The sequence below is a fragment of the Camelus dromedarius genome, chromosome 15 (genome assembly GCF_036321535.1).
Source record: "Camelus dromedarius isolate mCamDro1 chromosome 15, mCamDro1.pat, whole genome shotgun sequence".
In the NCBI taxonomy this organism is placed as follows: domain Eukaryota; kingdom Metazoa; phylum Chordata; class Mammalia; order Artiodactyla; family Camelidae; genus Camelus; species Camelus dromedarius.
In genome coordinates this window covers 61778437-61792916 of record NC_087450.1, presented here as the reverse complement: position 1 = coordinate 61792916, position 14480 = coordinate 61778437, and the positions used below count along the sequence as shown (strand labels likewise).

The window sequence follows — 14480 nt, the reverse complement described above, 5'->3', positions numbered from 1 at the left end:
GGTGTCTCCACGCTCCGAGGCGCCGCCTGGCTGTCCCCTTCACCTGGGACGTCCCCCGCCAGCCTCCGTGCGGCTCCTCCCTCCTCCAGTCAGGTCCCTGCTCAGACGGCCCGGCCCGTCTCCTCGGCTCTCAGTCCCGAGCTTTGGCCCCTGCTTCAGCTTCCCCGTTGCACTTACTGCCTCGGGTACCTTGTCTCTTGCTAACCCACGGACTTTTGTTTCTCCCCAAGTCAGGGGTCTTCGTCTGTTTTCTTCACAGCTTCATTCCTGCAGTGGGGCCTGGTCTGTCAATATTGGTTAAATAAATAATTGGGACAAAAAGCGCAAAGCCTATCAGGCAGGCGGCGTCACCGCCAAGCCCACGCACTGACATTCACGCGCTCGACTCCCGGGGACGCTGCCTTTGGCCTATTTGCTCTAATTTGAAGCCTTTTAAATCTCAGACAAGCTTGGTTATTTGATTTCCTAGGTGACAACAGCTGAACGCAAACTGGAAGTGACGGGGTGCGGACAAAGGAACCCTGGCTGTGACCTGCCAATGGCCGGGCAGACAGCGTAGCCCCAGGGATCCAAAAACGCGTGGGAGCTCAGAAATGCCACAGCCCGAGTCCACGGCTGCTGCCCCCACTGCCCGCGCCGTCTCACCGGCCCTCGAGGAGGCCACTGTGCCCGAGAAAGGACTGGGTCCGTAAACGTGACCGCGAGCCAGGAGAAAAGGCATCAGTAGATATATTCCAAACGTGCTTTTAAGGAAGGCAATCACATTTTTGAAAGATTTCTGTCCCACACGGGTTAATTTTTCTTAAAGCCTTCGTTCTTGAGGGGGCATGCGCGCATGATTTGGACGTCCCACTGCTGGGGGACATACGTCCTTCCCCCAAACGCCAGGCAGATTCCTTACTGAATAGTATACGATCCAGTAAGGAGTTTGCCATCTGAGCCTGGGGAACAGATACAAACCACAAAAGGCACAATGGAAGAGCAATCCAGAGTGGCTCTGCCCCGGCACCAAGTCTAAAGGGAGTTCGCAGGGGCCGGGCGGGCGGGAAGGCTTCGAAGACGGCATCGCACACCTGAGAGTTCTCGGCAGGCACGCTCGTGTCCCCTCGCCGTGGAAAGGGCTTACCCCGCGGGGGTGCTCCGAGGGCTTCCTGGCCGAGGAACGCAGAGTTGAGAATAACACACCAGCGTGTGCGGGGAGCATGTTCACGGTGAGCGGAGCGCATGGATGCAGGTGGAGTGGAAATCGTGCTGCTGGGACTTGGGGGCATCCATGTCGGCGTGTGAGCTGCAAACAGGCAGGTGTGTTTGTGCCCAGGCGTCAGGGGGCCACGGTGAGTTGCTGAGTGGAAGACTGCGGGGCTCGGCTGTGATGGAGGGGCACGCAGGACCCGGAGTTCCGAGGACCTGCTTTCGGGCCCCGCTGTTCCTGACTTCTCAGAGGTTATGATGACAACACTGCTGCTACTAGTGAACATCGGAGAGGTGCAGGGCAGGGTGTGCGTGTGCGGACACACACACGCATGTGCCTGCTAGGTTCACGTGTGCGCCCCAGCTGGCGCAGAAACGTGACGAGAGGCGTGCGTGCTGGAGTCTAGAATTCTGGCTGCAGAGGACAAGACACACCGGACAAGACGGGGAGGAGGGAAAACTAAACCAGAAAGAACCCCCTTCAGCAGCACCTGTTACACCAGGTATTTGGCTGCTCAACGGGGCGGCTCGCGCTCCCAGGCCCACCACCATGAGCATCAGAGCTGGGGGCTGCTGAAATCAATGCCAAGTGACCTCGAGGATTTATACGTGCGGGAGAGGACAACCTCGCTGACCTGCTGACTTAGTTAAGGCCAAGTTAGGAAGAATGTGGCTTCCGCAGCCCAGGGACTTGTGGGCCCACTTCAGTCTCCCCGAGAACCTGGGCCACTGTGGAAACAGCACTAGGAGTGCTGGCTTCCGTCCGCTGGCTTTCCGGTCGTGGCTAAGCCAGCTTCCTCTCAGCAGGCCGGGCAGTCCTCATGCACGCGTGTTCCCTTCAGCTTGGAGCCCTGGCGTCGCGGGCAAAGGCAGGGACGCAGGCTTGGGTGAAGCCCTCCTGCCCACTCCCCCAGGCCACCTGCAGGGCCTGCTTCCACCTGCACGGGGGCTGCTTTCCCTCTGGTCTGCAATGAACAGTGTCGCCCTGTTTCTCTAGGCAAGATTGTTAACGCACACCCAGTTCAGGCAGGTAGATGCTGGTGGCCTACTGTTCACACGGTTCCTGCCAGACATTCGGGTCAGAAATCTGGGCAGAATAAAATTTGCTTGTCTTTTAAAAACGGAGCCCGTCAAATGCAGTCGCCTCGTCCTCACGTCCCCCTGGACTGTGCGGGCGCCCCTGCTTTCACTTTGTTTCCTCTGATCACAGACCCCCCGGCCCTCCTTAGCTGTGGGGTTAGGGACTGGATTGTGGTAAAGTAATATCTGTTTATGTCAAGCCATTTATTGCTAAGTTCTTCGATTTAGGAAAAGGTGGAAACTTTGGGTGACTCTTTTTCTGTGTCATTCCTACGTAATGAGAAACGTGCACGTGTGCTCTACTGGGGCTGTGGGACGCGCCCAGGCGAGTGGGAGGCTGGCTGGACGGTGAGGCCTGTTGTCTGCCGTCTTTCCAGGTGGGGACCGCCGGGCTGGCTGGCTGTTGGTGCCGTGAGCACTATGCTTGCCGTGGAGACAGGAGGGGCGTTTCAACCCAGTTTACGGGACGGAGTCCCCTCCTGCACGCTGTGTTCAACGTGACCTGCTCCCGGGTGGGCCCTGTGGGAGCAGCTCCGTTCAGTAGCCCGCAGTCTGTCCCTGCGAGAAGGGACCTGCTCGGCCAGCACGGCCGCGTCTTTGGGTTTCATCACGAAGGACACAGACCTGCAGGTGCGCGGGCGGCGGGGCCGCCCTTCACTGAGACACGGAAGCCAGATGGACGGTGAAGAGGAGCCTCCCGTCAGAAGCAGCCAAGACAGAATCAAGCCCCAGCGTGTCCTCAGCTCTCTGGTGTGGACTTGGGGACGGGCTCTGGGACCTAACAGGGTCTTTAGGGCCAATCCCAACCGCAGTGGGCCCTGCTTCTGGCCAGCGAGGTGACCACTGTTTCAGGTCACCAGCACGTGTTCCAGCTGTTCAATTTCTCCATTGCCACGAGCCAGTTTTCAAATGGGCAACTTTTCTGCGGAACAAACTTTTTCAGAAACATCGATCGATCTTTTTATTTATCATCTGTTGCCTTCAATTGTTAGTCACCCCTCCAGATGTGCGTTCTCCCCCCTTGCAGCCAGTGAGCTCTCTGCGGGCAGATGCCAGGGGAGAAGCTCCTCGTGGGCGACCCTGTGGGGCCCTGACGCATGTCTAGGAGTGCGCTGGGGAGGGAGGCAGGGACGCTCATGCAGAAGGCAGACGTGTGCACGACTCTGAATTACAGAGCGTGTGACCAGCTTAGGGAAGGGAGACTCCTCCGAGAAGCCCCCTGGGGTTGCACTCCCATCCTCGGGCCGCGCCGTCCCTCCCATTACCCGGCAGGGCCCACAATCCCTCCCTTTGCTCTTGCTCAGAAGCGTTAGAATGTGGCGGAGTTTATCCGCATAGCTTCCCCGTGGGCATCTGAGAAGGTGACGCGGTTCCTGCCTTGTCTCTGGAACACTCACTGGTGTTTGGTGCCCTATGTCACCATGTCCAAATTTTGGCTACCCCAGGGTCACCCTGCTGTGAGGAAGCTCAGTCACTGCCGTGGAGTTAGACGGGAGAGAAGCTGCCGCTGGGCGATCACAGCCCCCGGCTGCAGAACGCCCGGCCCGAGCGGGCATCACAGCGCAGAAACAGCCCTTCTCCCACGTCCTCGGCTCTTCACCGACTGCATCCAGGGTTACAACAAAGTGGTTGTTTTAAGCTACTACATTTTGGGGTAACCTGTTGTGCAGTAATAGTAACTCGATGGCTTAGATGGGGGAGGAGGCAAAGGATTAAGCTAGAGAAATGTTCTGGGCTCACTAAGGAAGGCTCTTGGACGCCAAGACCAGGAATTTGGATTTTGTTTTGTAGACCGGGGGTTGGCACACTTTTCCTATACAGGACCTATAGTAAATATTTTAAGCTTTGTGGGCCATATCCAGTCTCTGTTGCATTTTCTTTATTTACTTTTTTTTTTTTTTACCATCCTATAAAAATGTAAAACCATTTTCAGCTCAAGGACCGTATAAACCCGGGCAGCTGCCAGATTTGGCTGTCAGGCTGCAGTCGGCCAACCCTGGCGCCAAGACTGTGCCGCCAAAGAGGGTTTTAAACGAAAGAGTAAACTCACCTGATTTTAAACAGTACCTCCACCCCGTGGGAGCACTGATTCCAGACGTTACAGGAGAAGTATGTCGATAGAGCACGTGTATTTTTAAATTCAAGAGCTGGATACAAACTGATGTTTGCTGCGCTCGGATCCGATGCACGAGTGCGTCCTAAGCTGTGTGCGGAACATTCTGGATGGAAGCACTGTTTCTTATGTCAATAGGGCCCCGGGCCATTTACTGTGAAGACTTAGAAATTTCATTGTCTTAGTAACTGATGGGTTTATAATTATTTCTAAAATGTCCTTCATCAGAAGTTTTATTTGAAATCGCAGATCTTCGACGTTGCTCTGCTTTCTCTGCCCTCGGATGTTCTTAAATTGGAGATGGGTTGTCTCTCCATGTTTTCAACGCAAACATTTTGAAATAAATAATGCTCCTAACAGCTTTATATCATGCCATCTGCGCAAGATAAAACCTCGTACGGGGCTCCTAGCTACAAAGTGCGGTGGCTTTTACAGCCTTTGTCCTGCACTGAGCTGGAGACTGAGCACTGCTCCACAGAATTAAACAATGTCACATGTTTTAATTTTCTTTAAACAACCACAGAGATTGGCTTAAATTATTATCCAGCTGCTTGCTGATTGGAGGTGCCTTTCAAAGCTTCCAAAGTGCATCGAATAAAACTGCCCTTTGTGTAATCATTTTTATTGTGGAAAAGTTTTTGTGTTGGAAATGTTTGCCCCACATAATTAGCAGCAGCCCATCTGAGGGAGAATATAGTCTGTTTCACTCAAATGTGAGATAGGCAATTCAGGTCCAAATGGGCACTAGGAGAAAAGTGACACGTGAATCGAAAGATGGGCGTGAAAACCTTGGCAAGTCATTTGGTCTGTCTGGGCCGCGGTTGTTTACCTGTAACCTGGGAGAGAGCGGACGAACGAACGAGGAGATGACCGGTTAACGGGCACCAGGTACGCAAATCCAGCCCCTCCACGAACGTCACTCTGTTTCTGTTTTACGACTGTTCCATGAGAGAGGACGCTGTTTACGTTTTATTGACGGTAAGGCTGATTCTCATCTTTCTTGCTTCGTGAAGTGTTGAACCATAAAATAAGATAAAACAGGTGGGAACACATTGAGAGATACCAAGAAAAATATCCCTTACAGCCGTATGAAGAGTATTCATTTCACAGCCCATGAGAGAGTCATCAGTTTCTCATAAAAGTGAAAGTTCTTTTGGCCGAGTCAGTTGAAATAATACTTTTCTTGGTGGACTCTTCTGGGTATGAGGGTAAGTTTCTCTAAGCACCTTCTTCTGAACTGAGCCAAAGCCAAGTGGATCTAATTTCTCGTAAGATGTTTCATTGAGTGTTGTAAAACCACGTTATTTGCTGAGCGACGGGTGTGGGGCATTGTTTTCTGCCTAGACTGTAATTGAAGCCTCCGGGGGTCCTTCTGTCATTCTCTGTCCCTTTGTGCTCCTTCCCTTTCAGTCCCGCATTCGCTCAAAGGACGCAGTGCCCTCTGCATCCGGCAGCACAGTGATGTCAGTCCGTGCTTGGGTTTCTATACTTCCTCTGGCCCTTTCGCAAGGATGTCCTCGTGGGGTCCAGCAGTGGAGCCAAGAGATGGAATCAGGCCCATCTCTTCATTATTTATAATTCCTGTTCTCTCTCTCTCTCTCACATGAACAATACAGTTAAAAGACTCAGTCGGACCAAACAGGCACTGTAGTGCAGTGGTTAAACACCAACGTCCTTTCCACCCTGCTTAGGCTCAAAGCGCAGCCCTAAATTATCAGCTGTGCGACCCTGGGCAAGTGACTCAGCATCTCTGCCCGCATTTCCTCCCCTGTAACCCGGGAATGTTACTAACAGCCCTTCGTCTCATAGCGTCAGTTCTGGGGTTGAGAGAATTAAACCTAGAGCAGCACCTGACACGTGGTAGGTGCTGGGGACACGTTCGCCATGTTCACTGCAGTTTTACAGAGGACCGCAGGGATTGGCGCTCAATACATTATGGGGCTTAACAGATAACATTTCCAGATCCATCCAAGGACAGACAGCATGCAAGTGTCCATCATAAATTTTGAAATTTGCTGAGAATTCACTTGGCTGTTTTCCTTTGCTTCAAATTAGAAATATACTAACCTGTCACCTGCTCGAGAGTTGAAAATAGTGATGAATGTTAGATAGGAGCACAAAGTGACTGTCAAAATGGTTGGACGTTCTTGGCCATAACCTGGTCCGGGGACTGACTTTTCAAGACCAGGATAGAGCCCTTGATATCTGCTTTGTCGCTCCTGTTTAAGACCAGACTGTGTTTTATTTAATAACAACTATGCGCTTCGAGAAAGGCACGTCGAGAAAGTTGACAAGCTCCAAGGGGAATAAGATAGGATTCTTCCCCAGATAACATGATGGTCTTACTACTCAGAGACGGCATCACCCAGTTAACTCCCAGGCGTGTGCTTCTGTGTTGCTCACTAATGTTTCGGGTAAGACGTCTGGTCTCAGCGGTCTGTGAGCTTCTAGCTGAACACTGCGATACCAGCCAGCCTGGGCTAAGAAACCCCACTCTTGGGCTGTTACGTCCCTACAGGTGGTTCATGATGGCTCACAGGTAGGTCCGCGCACGCGCGTGTACATGTGCGCGTGTGTGAGCAGGGGGAGTGAACAGGTGAGGCAGTGCTGGAGGATGACCAAGACGCAGAGCGGAGCGAGGGGCTCCTCTGTATTTCAGCCTCAAGTCTGTCTCCGAGGAGTGAGCAGGTGAAAAGTCCACCTGCCCATCCCCTGTTGCTCGCGGGGTCCGGGCAGCTCAGGACACAGAGGCGCGACGGCCGGTGGCGTGAAGCTCTGAGCGTCTGTGGGGGCGCGTGGGGCACAGTGGGAGGACCCCGTTGCAGGGATGTGAGGTGGCAGGTGTTTTACAGGAGAGGAGCAAACTTTCCTCAGGAATTCCACTGGCAGAGACTCAGCACTTAAAATAAGATTCTTTTTCTGGAAGTGGAAATAGGTCCAGACACAGGAAATGAAACCAACAAAAGCCTGGTGGCGATGGCCACGTGGAATCCAAGCAGCCCGGGCAGACGGGGTTCAGAGAGGACCAGGACTGAGCCTGTGACCATAACCACACCTGGCTCATTTTTAAAAAAGCAATGGCCTATTGGGGGTGGGATCAAAAGTTAATATTCAAACCCTACTGCACACTGTACCATCTGCGGCTGTAGTTACGTTGAAACGAGCAGAATGTATGTTTATGCCAGACTTGCGGGTCCAGGAGTTTTCAGTCCCTTTACTGTCTTCGTGAGACCCTGATTTAGGTACTATCTCAAGGTGCGGAACACGGTAGCGTCAGTTATCTTTGCTGTGTAACAAGTGACCCTGGGACTGAGCAGCTGGAACCCGCACACATTTTGCCTCCATGTCTGTGGCTCAGAAGTCTGGGTCCTCTGCGTGCACTGCTCCCCGAGGCTGCAGGCCGGCTGCTGGCCAGAGCCGTGGTCTCGTCTGAACGCTCCATTAGGGAAAGGTCTTTGATTAAGCTCCATTCTAAGGCCTTACTTTACTGAGGGCTGTTGGACAGAGGCCACCCTCTGTTCTTTGTGATATGACTTTCTAACATGGCAGGTGCCTCATTAAAGCCAGAGAGAGAGAGAGGGAGAGACAGAGAGGGAGGGGGAGAGAGAGAGAGAGTGCTGGCAGGACGGGAGGCACGACCCTCCGTAACCTCACCACCGAGCCACCCTGGCGTTGTGGTTGCTGTGTTGGGTCCGGAGCAGCAGGTGTCCGTGGGGAGGGGATCACAAGAGGCTGGGAGTGCCCGGACGGGCATCTCCGGGGCCATCTTAGCACCGTCAGCCACACCGGTTCTCGCTTCTGCTGTTAGGGGGTCGTGGGGGAAGGTGGATGAATCCAGGTGGGCTGCATCCTTCAGAGAATGTTCTAAAGGCTCAACCCTTGTAGGTGTGAAGACATCCCCTCGAGATGAGACACTGTAGAGGCAACGTGGTAGCGGGATGATTAGAGAGACAACACGAGGGGCCGAGCACAGCCTGGGGTCAGGGAGGGGCTCTGTGGGTTCTGAGGCCTTGCCCTTCTTCACCTCAGGAACCTTCCTCAGCATGGCAGCCACCCTTGGAAAGGCCCGACCCTTGGCTTGGCTGGAGCCCTTGGCCTCTGCCCACTTCTCCCTGCACCTTGACTCCAGAACCCTCCCTCCCTTGAGCAGCCCCCGACCTGGACACACCTCAGGTCCAAGCCTGTGTCCTGCACGTCCCCCCGCCTCCCACCAACACCCACAACTGCCTGGCCAGTCCAGCCCAAACTGTCAGATCAGCTTCAGCATCACCTGACCTAGGACATCACCCCTGGCCATCCAAGACCTGGGTTCTGTGCGTCCCCTCCAAGGGCTTCAGCTGCTGCTGCATGTGCCCCTCTTCCCGCTGCTGGGCTGCATCCCCCCACCTGCCACCACCACCACCTGCTGCCACCAGCACCAGCACGACCACCACGTGTACTGCAGCAGGTGTGAGTGGAATCATCCCTGCCAAAGAGAAGCAGCCCTGAGTTCCCTGGGAGGGTCGGGGGGAAGAAGAAAGTGGGGAGGAGCAGATAGAGATGGAGGAGGCCCTGCAGACGCCCCCCGACCCGCCGTCCAGCTCTGGTGCTCAGCAACTCTCGCTGAAGCTACCAGAGGGCAGCGCCAACCCACGTGCTGCGGCTGCTCCTCCTGCTGGTGCTGCTGGTGCTACGTCCACCACTGTCACCACGGCTGCCACTGTCACTGCTCCCACCACTGTTACTACTCTTACAACTGTCACGGCTGCTCCTCCTGCCACTGTCGCTGGTGCTCTGTTACCGCCACTGCGCCTGCTTCAGCCACACCTACGCTTACTGTCACCACTGCTAGTCCTAGTACCTCCTAGTATTTACTGAGCACGAATCAACAGGTGCTACTTTATACTTTACATGTTGGCCTATTTAATTCCTTTTCTTTTCTTTTTTTCCCCTAAGAACAGATTAGATCTTTAGCTTTGTAAACTTACATAGTTATCAAAGGAGTAATGCCAACTACAAAATAAGAATCAACAGAATGCGGTAATCCAATCATAAAGGACAGTCAGATGTGCTTACAGATATTCAAGAAGTCAAAATAATAATTAGTTCATTTGTGTCCTTATTTTTATTTTATTATTTTTTTAGATTCCTCATATAAATGATATCATATGGCATTTTTCTTTCTCTTTCTGGCCCACTTCACTTTGAATGACAGTCTTCAGGTCAATCCATATTGCTGCAATTGGCATTATTTGATTCTTTTTTATGGCTGAATAGTGTTCCACTGTATAGATATACCACATCTTCTTTATCCAGTCACCTGTTGATGGACATTTGGGTTGTTTCCTTGGTTGCTGTATATAGTGCTGCTGTGAAAGCTGGGGTGTGTGAGTCTTTTTGAATTTTATTTTTCTCTGGATGTATGCCCAGGAGTGGGATTGCTGGATCATGTGGTAAGTCTATTTTCAGTTTTTGAAGGAAACTCCATACTGTCCTCCACAGTGGCTGCACCAGTCTGCATTCCCACCAGCAGTGTAGGAGGGGTCCCTTTTCTCCACACCCTCTCCAGCATCTATTATTGTAGACTTTTCAATTCCTTTTCAGATTTAAGATGCAGTCATTAACATTTGCTTCTCTTTCCACAGATGAAGAGAGGAAGCTCAGAGGAGTTCAAACGCCGGCCCGGGTCCTACAGCTGCTGTCAGCCTGCCTGGTATGCGCCTCTCTAGGTTGTAAGTTTCAGGAGCTTGGGGACCGTATTTAAGCTGTTTGTTTTGGTAGACCCAGAAGTGAACACAGGGACCCTTACAGGTGTAATTATTGTTGAATAAACTAGAGAAAAATATCAGAATACCTTGTGCAAAAGTTTGTATCACTCTGTGGCTGAATTTTCTCATTTTCTAAGGTGATAACACCATGGCCACGGGATTGCACAACTTCGTGAAGTCCTCACACCTTGGAAACACTCCATTAACACGGTCATCATGAGCCAAGTGAAGAGCCGGACCGCAATTACACCCTGTTCCACTCCAAGCGAGAGGAGCTGGTTCCGGATGCTGCAGTGCCTGACACAGCGATGCTGCAGCTGAAGGGCATTTTAGGCGGGCGGCCAAGAGCACGTGTTCGCTGACCAGTGAGCTCAGCACCGGGTGAAATGTTTCTTCTTAGAGACAATGAAAAATTAGAATGCTGCGGAAAAGCTCACACATGATACCTAATCTCGCTTCCTATCGGATTAAGGCTTGCGGTGCTGGTGGCGAGGGGAAAGATTTTTCAGAAGTGCGGCGTACGGCAGAGAGTGGAGGACAGGTGAGCTGGGCGTGTGCATGTGGCGGTGGAGGTGGGATGTGACTGTTCCGCACTCTCTACCCCCAAGCCCGGAGGTGGCTCCGTAGCTTTGCAGGGTTCACAGCCTCTGAATGACTAGGTTTTCACTCTGATGCAGGTGTGCTTGGCTGAGCTGGTGTCCCTTTCATTGAGTGATGCTTACCTTGAGCAATTAATATGAGGTCACCAGGAAATGCTTCTGGCCCCCAGCTGTGCTTCTGTCTTCACAATAAGCCTCAGAATCACCCACGTTTCCCTGAGTCAGACCACGGCAGCTGAAGCACGGTTCCCTGTGCTTCCTCCTTAGACCTCTAAACCCGGTCGTTGTCTTGGACTGCAGGCTTCTGCGTCAGTGAAGGAGGACACTGTCAAACGCTCCTCGGAAAAGGCAGCATTTTGTTCTTTGCAGGAACAGTGGCTTGCAAAGGCCTCTCCAAGCTCTCGCTCCCGGCACCTCCCGCCCAGTCGCCTGCGTCCCGCTCCGCTTTGCCAAGGGCTCTGCCCGCACCGCCTCCCAGCCTCCCGGGGGCTCGCGGTGCCTGCAGGTCCTCGGACGCAGGCTTTGCCCTTTTTAAAATAATGAAGTTGTGTTTTCCTCTCTTCAGTCCCTCATGAATCTACTGAACTTTTCAAAATGTCAGAGAAAGAGAGAGTCGCTGGTTAGCTTTCCTTCTTCTGTGAGCATCTGCTGCTTATTATCGGGGCCCCAAAATGTGTCTTCTGTGCGTTGGTTATTTTTAAAAATCCTGTGACAGACCTGTCGTCTGAGGGCGCTCCTGCCCCTTTCTGGGCCATTTTCTTTCCCAGAGGTGGATGCTGGCTTTCGCTTTGACGGGAGGCCAGGGCTCCGAGGCAGTGGTGGGGCTGGGCCCGCGCGCCCTGCGGCTCCGAGGGGCCAGGGCTTCCCGGGGGCCGGCGCCCGCCGGTGCCCCCACACCGTGTCAGGTCCCCCACGGGCTGAACGGTGTGGACAGAAATGGGGGAAGATAAACTCTTCCCTGACGCTCCGCTGTCAGTTAAACCATAGACTGAACCCTCGATAAAGGCTCAGCGAGTCCGAGTGTTTGTCTGGGGTTTGCAGGTTCCTGTGTTATTTGTTTGGTGCGTTATTGAATGAAACTCACTTGGCCGCGCTGATGCCACGCAACAGAGTTTCAACACACACGATTCTGTATCGACTCCATTTTTACAAAGCAGGTTAATTTCGGGCCCTGGGTTAATTATAAACTCGGTTCTGCCCACTTCTGCTTCCTTTGACTCCATTTGGGGTGTTGCCCATTTACATCCAATGTGACCTTCGATATGATTTGATTTAAGTCTCTCATATCATTACTTTTTTTTTTTTGCAGAGCGGGGTCTCTTCTGGTTTTTGTTCCAGTTTTAGTTTTTTTCCTACCATTTTTGAGTTAATCACGTATGTTTTACCTACCACTTCAAATTCATTTAAATTTATCTTTTTTTAAAAAAAACATTTTAGGAGTTTGCTTTATGGATTACAGTATATATATATTTTTTTATCACTGTTGACTTAGAATTAATATATTACTTTTTTTAAATATAGAAAACTTGCTCCTTTTTGTCACGTTTACATCTAAGTATTTTCTTATTTTAAGTCTGCTGTAAAGGAATTTTTAAAAATCTTATTTTCCTTCTTTTGTTGTTGGAATGAGAAATAACATTTCTCTTTGCACAGTGGCCTCGTATCTGTGGCCTTATTCGTTCTTGGGGTTGTTCTGAAAGTCCTTGTCCTACACAGACAGGCGTGGCAGTGGTGGGAAAGGCTGTCTGCTTTCTGTCTGCCCAGGTGCCGCTGGTTTTTCTCGCCTTACTTCACTGGCCGGGGTCCCCAGCACAACTTCTGTGTTACAACACGTAGTACGTGTACAAACGTTGTTCCCTGCATAGTCTTTTAATTTTTGCTTTAAACGGTAATGTGCAATCTAAATAAATCACGAGAAAAAGAAAACCTATTTACAGGCTTTCATATTTACTGACACACCTGCCGGACCTACAGCTCTTTATTCGCTCGTGTGAACCTACGTCACCATCGACCTTAGGCCCAGAGAAGCTCCCTCGGCGTTTCTTATAGCTCAGGTCTTTCAGAGAAAATTTTAGTTTTCTTTTTCATCTGGTATGTCTTTTTTTAATCCTCATTTTTCAAGGACGTTTCCCATTGGGCATAGATTTCTGGATTAATTTTTTTTTTAGCACTTAAAAAACGCAGTTTCATTGTCTTCTGGCTCCATCATGTCTCATGAGAAAGTCAGCGTCGTTTCTGCCATTTCTTCCCCGTGTGAAATGCGTTGCTGCTCTCTAGGTGCAAAGTCTGGAAGATTTTACCTTTAACCTTGGGGTCTGGCAAATGCGTGGTTTAGCAGGATTTATGATGGGGCCTAAGTGTAGTCTCCTTCTTATTTACTTTGCTCATGTTGTGTTGAGCTTCCTGGGTCTGTGAGGCGATGTCTGTCACTACATGTCAAAAATTGCAGCCATCATTTCCTCAGACGTTTTCTGTCCTGCTCCGTCCCCCTCCTCACCCTGGGAATGAACGTGCCCGTGTCCGGCTGCGCGGTCTTCTCCGCGGTTTCCTACACCTGCGCTCACTCTTACTTTATTTATTTCTCTCTTCTTCAGACTGCGCTACTCCTGTTTCCCCCCTGTTGCCCCCAGTTTGCCATTAGGCCCCCCAGCAGCGTCTCGTCTCCGATGCTGCGTGTCTTGCCCTGAGACCGTCTGCGTGGCCTCCCCGCTCGGTCGCGTTCCGTGAGTGCGCGTCCTCCGAGCCCTCGGCCTTGTTTACAGGAGCGGCTCCGAGGCGCTTGCCGGCTCACGTCAGCGTTGGGGCATCTTGCGTTTAGTCTCTGTTGACTTTCTTATTTCTTTCTGGCCTTGACTTAGGTCGCGGTTCCCTGTTTCTTTTCATGACTAGGGGTTGTTAAAACTGGAACCTGAACTTTACGAAGGACACATTGTAGAGACTTCATTTCTGTTTCGCTGAAGCACGTTCAATCAGTGGCAGCGAACTTGTCTGGGCGCAGACGCTCACCTCGGTCTTTCCCTCCGTTGGCAGCAGCTGAAGTTCACACTCAGTTCTTTCCATCTGCAGTTGCTGCGCGGGTGTGTGTGTGTGTGTGTGTGTGGTCCCCGGGGGCCCCCCTGCACATTTCAGGCGTCCACCAGTGGTTTGGGCGGAGTTTATGGCAGGTCTTGGTGCTCGCTCTCAGTGGCTCCCCCGCACTCAGCATTTCACCCTCACCTTCCAGATGCTCTGCTCTGGGCCACACGTGGGTGGGAGGAGGCCCTGCAGGAAAAAGGTGCAAACTCACAAATCTCACTGTTGCCTTCCTGTGTTTTCAATGTGGCATCTCCTCCTGCTTTTGAGATATTTTGCCTAAGGTTTATCATTGCTTTCAGGGGGTGGTCCAGCCAGCCTGCCCTCCACGGCTGCCTGCCAGCTGTCCCTCCTCCTGGGCTGAAGACTAACTCCTTGGCTTTGCATCACTCCACTCGCGTTGCCCTGTCCTGTGGGAACAGCTGTCACAACCCGCGCAGCAGCAGCAGCATTCGCTGCTCCTCAGGCTCCGGCAGGGCTGTGTTATGTCGCCACACTTAACACAAGTCTATCAAGTCTGTGAAGTGTTAGAGCCACAGCAGTCGTGCGTCCCTTCTTGACCGGCTGCGGTCAGTTCCACAAGGCCCCCCGAGGAGGCCCGTGTCCGGATCCCCAGAAGCTGTGACCGTGCCCCGCGTGGTGAAGGCGCTGCCCAGCTGCAGTTAAGGTGGGAGATGA

At 52.2% G+C, this 14480-nt stretch overlaps 1 long non-coding RNA gene across 1 annotated transcript in view; it reads left to right on the top strand.

The window, feature by feature from the left end:
- LOC116157398 (uncharacterized) overlaps positions 1 to 14480 on the top strand; it is a 29256-nt gene that overhangs the window by 2374 nt on the left and 12402 nt on the right. Inside the window, exons 2-3 of the long non-coding RNA XR_004141419.2 lie at positions 10009 to 10076; positions 10269 to 10672. This is a non-coding gene — a long non-coding RNA (uncharacterized LOC116157398). The remainder of the gene's footprint in view (positions 1 to 10008; positions 10077 to 10268; positions 10673 to 14480) is intronic.